Source organism: Lynx rufus, unplaced genomic scaffold, assembly GCF_022079265.1.
Source record: "Lynx rufus isolate CCGP_SWC_20201006 ecotype Redwood Valley unplaced genomic scaffold, mLynRuf1.p SCAF_9, whole genome shotgun sequence".
NCBI lineage: Eukaryota > Metazoa > Chordata > Mammalia > Carnivora > Felidae > Lynx > Lynx rufus.
In genome coordinates, this window is record NW_025814897.1 from 36,433,276 (window position 1) to 36,438,104 (window position 4,829).

Sequence of the window (4,829 nt, forward strand, 5' to 3'; positions counted from 1 at the left end):
TTTGGCACATTTTTTTTTTCTAAATTTTTTCTCTTAGTCTGTGGCTTCTCTTCACACTGTCTTTTACAGGGCAGGTAGTTTTCATTTTTATGAAGTCCAATTTATGAATTCTTTCTTTTATGGATTGTGCTTTTGGTGTTGTATCTAAGAAGTTATTTTCATACCGAAGGTCATATAGCTTTTCTCCTATGTTATCTTCTAAAAGTTTTATAATTTTGTATTTTACATTCAGGTCTGTGATCTGTTTTGAGTTAATGGGTGTAAAGAGAGCAAGATCTGTGTCTAGATTCATCTTTTTGCATGTGGATAGCCACTTGTTCAAGCATCATTTGTTGAAAAGAATATTGTTGTTCCATTGTATAGCCTTTTCTCCTTTGTCAAAGACCATTTGACTATATTTATGTACATTTATTTATGACCTCTCTATTCTGTTCCACTCACATATTTGCTTATTCTATCACTGATGCCATCTTTCCTGTTTACTGCAGCTTTGTAGAAGTCTTAAAGTTGGTTAGTATCCGTCTGTCAAACTTATTCTTCTCCTTCAATATTATATTGGCCATTATGGGACTTTTACATTTCCATATAAACTTTATAATTAGTTTGTGATATATACAAAATAATTTCTGGATTTTGACTGGTATTTCACTGATCTACAGGTCAAGTTGAGAAGAACTGGCATCTTGTCAATATTGTGTCTTTGTATCCATGAACATGGAAAACTGCATTTATTTAGTTCTTCTTTGATTTCCTGTATCAGAGTTTTGTACTTTTCTTCATATAGATATTGTGCATACTTTGTTAGATTTATACCTAAGTATTTCAGGGTTTTTTAGGTGTTTTTATAGGTGGTACTGTGCTTTCAATTTAAAATTTTATTTGTTTATTGCTGCTATTTAAAAAAGCAATTGCGTTTTGTATATTAACTTTTTTATCCTGCAACCTTGCTTAATTACTTATTAGTTCCAGATTATTGTCTTGATTATTTCAGATTTTTCTACACAGAATCATGTCACCTGTGAATAATGATAGTTTTATTTCTTCTTTTCTAATTTGTATACTTTTTATTTCATTTTCATGTCTTCTTGCATTAGACAGAGCTTGCACTATGATGTTGAAAAGGAGTTGTGAGAGGGTGTATTTTTGCTGATGCTCTGCAATTTCAGAGAAAATTATCTAGTAAAAAAGTATAGAAATGATTCCTCTAAGTATAGTCTTTGACCCTGATTTTTTAAATCTGAATCAATATTCACCTACTTTCATTTGAGCTTTTTAGTCTATTCATATTGAATATAAATGTATCATTAGATTTAAATCTACTGTCCACTATTTGTTTTCTATAGGTCTCATCTGTGATCACCTTTTTTTCTCTTTTTCTACTTTCTTTTGTATTATTTTAATGATTCTACTTTATCTCCTCTTAAGTTTAACTTTTATTTTATTTTTTGATACTTTAGTGACTATATTAACAGAGTCTTGAATATTGTTTTGTAATGTTATGACCCAAGTGTATTTGTATTATATCACCTATATTATAAAAACTTACACAGTAAACTTTTTTTCTCTCCCTGTCTCTTTTCTATTCTTGTCACACGTATTACTTCCACATATGTTAAAAAAACACACACATTACTATTACATTGTTATTATTATCCTTATTTTCATTTTCATTATTTTCCTTAAACTGTCATTTACCTTTTATAGGCATTTAAAAAAACAATAAAAAATGGGACACCTGGGTGGCTCAGTTGATTAAGTGTCCAATTCTTTTTATTATTATTTTTTTTAAGTTTATTTATTTTTGAGAGAGAGAGAGCACAAATGGGGGAGGGACGGAAAGAAGGAGAGACAGAATCCCAACAGGCTCTGCGATATCAGCCCAGAGCCTGATGTGCGGTTCAAAGTCACGAATTATGAGATCATGACCTGAGCCAAAACTGAGAGTCAAAAGCTCAACCGACTGCACCATCCAGGCCCCCCTTAAGTGTCCAACTCTTGATGATTTTGGCTGAGGTCATGATCCCATGGTTCATGGGTTTGAACCCCACATTGGGCTCTATGCTATGAGTATGGAGCCTGTTTGGGATTCTCTCTCACCTTCTCTCTCTGCCATACCCTACTTGTGCATGCTCTCTCTCCTTCAGAATAAATAAATAAACACTTAAAAAAAACAGTGAAAAAATTTTATTTATGAGGTGCCTGAGTGGCTCAGTCAGTTAAGCGTCTGACTCTTGGTTTCAGCTCAGGTCATGACCTCACGGATGGTGATTGAGAACCCTGAGTCAGGCTCCATGCTGTTGGTGCAGAGCCTACTTGGGATTCTCTCTCTCCCTTTCCCAGACCCTTCCTCACTTGCTCTTTCTGTCTCTCTCTCAAAAATAAATAAACTTAAAAAAATAAAAAAAGATATTACATATTTACGTGTATGCTACCACATATTTAATTATTTTAAAATTAATATTCTATTTCATATTCATAATGAAAATTATTTTTAAATTCATAACCAATTTATCTCTTTGGTTCTTTTAATATCCTTTTAAATAAATGGTATTTTGATTTCATTGGCTATGATGAATTAGTTTCAACCATGATACCAGGATCCTAGTTGTTATATCAAAAAAGTAACATAAACACGTGTAGTCTGATTATCTTCATTTGCATAATTATACATTATGCTAACAATCTGCTAAGTCATACACACACACACACACACACACCACACATGTATAGATACACATACACTTGCACATATTAAAGATAGTATATGTGAAGAAAAATACAAAAACTATGAAATTACTTTTGTGAGTTATGTGTCTTTGTGAGTTGGTTGTCAGGAGTAAAATAAGTTTTATTCACTGTCATTATAATTTTAATAATGTTAGTAATGTCTTCTTACACATATTATACTGAAACAAAAATAATATGATAGCATATAATACATAAATAGCATTATTTCTCTTTACTATCTGGAAAAATAATTCCTCTTGAATTTTGCAATTGAAAGCCAATAAAAGGGGAAATTACTGATTGTATGGCTACATAGCAATGTCTCTACAAACATTTGAAAATGACAAAAATTATATAATAATATTGTGAAAATAACATATTTCGACTAAGCATTTTTATGATGAGCAATAAACAATTAAGTTCTACTTACAGTTCCAATCAATGCCCTTATATCTTTTTTATTTAGGCTAAAAAAAGCAGCACAAATTTTCATATATCATAATATCAAATTCATTCTGTATGATGAAGCTAGAAGTGTGTATGGAATAATTAGGAAGCATAAAGGGAAAAAAATCTTTATCTTATATAAATGTTTTAATATAATAATATTAACAAAATGTCAGATATGAAAAGACCAAATAAAATATATTATAACTAATGACTCTATACTTTATAATCATGCCCTAAAATACAAATTGTAAATTCAGTAAGAAATTATAAACATAATACATAGTATTTTAAATAATATATCTTATCCTTAAACAAGAAAATTAACAGTGTTAATTCAATGCTAGATAACAGTAGACACTATCTTTGGAGTAAAACCCTGTATATATGTGACTTCCCATTACTAAATCTCACTGGTTGATTTTACAGCCCATATATTACAAAATATAAATATTACTATTCTCTCTTCCAATCTAAAATTTACCTACAAAATATATTATACGTATCTGACAGTTTTAGAGAAAACCTTATTTTGTGGTTATTTCTTTGCTTTTATTCTGTCTGCTCTATCTTACATCTTAAATTAGGTAAATTTTAAGCATACATGTATTTCTCATGAGTACCACCCACATATTTGGTTTTTGCTTTATGAACACGTAGTGTAGCCAACAAATCAGCTTGCGTATTAAGCTTTTGTACTTCTTTATGGTTATCTGATTTTTCAAGTTTTGAGTGATTAAGTCTGCTAAAGCCCTGATTCCCAACTTTTTCTGGAATGGGGATGACCAATTATCTGTAGACATTGCATGTTCACTACTATCATCTGACTTGGAAACAAAAATCTAGGAAAACTAAAATCAAGATGCTCTCCTTGCTTTTCTTCTTATTTATGGAGAAAATATTGACACTTCAAATATATAATTTAGCTAAAAATCATTTATCACTTTCTCTGTCATGCTTAAGCTCATAACCTCAAAATTATTAGTTAAAGGGAGCATAGAGGAATAATTTCTAAATATGTAGTTAAATTATTTTCCATGTTTATGGCATCATAAATTTGACAGCTTACTTTCCTCTAAGAATTGTTGAAGAACTAAATCAAATAATTGATATAAACTGCCAGATAACACGTTAAACATTCATGTTGGTTTCCTATGCTACCCATCTTCTATCATTTATTATTTTTCTATCAATGTTCCCTTTTATGTAAACTAATTGAAGAACTGATGATGTTCATGACACAGTATTAGGTGCAAGGATGATTGCATTATTTATTTTAAAAATTGAAAAAATAGTAACATATTGCATAAATTCTTACGGCTATTGTAACAAATTACCACAAATTTGGTGGTCACAAACAACATACATTTATTGTCTATGTTATTTACTATATTATAGTTCTATAGGTCAGAGGTCTGGACTGAGTTTTACAAGGTGCAAACATAATGTATTCCTTTTTGTTCTATGGGAAAAGTCACATCTTTCTCTTTTTAACTTGAGTTATAGAGTCATTCCTTGGCTCGCCATTCCTTCATCCTCAAAATCATTAATGATGTGCTCTTCCTTTTTCACATCACATTCCTCTGACACTATTTATTTTTTTAATGCCATGCTTAAGCACACAGGTTTTATTTTTTTTCTAAAAAAAATTATTT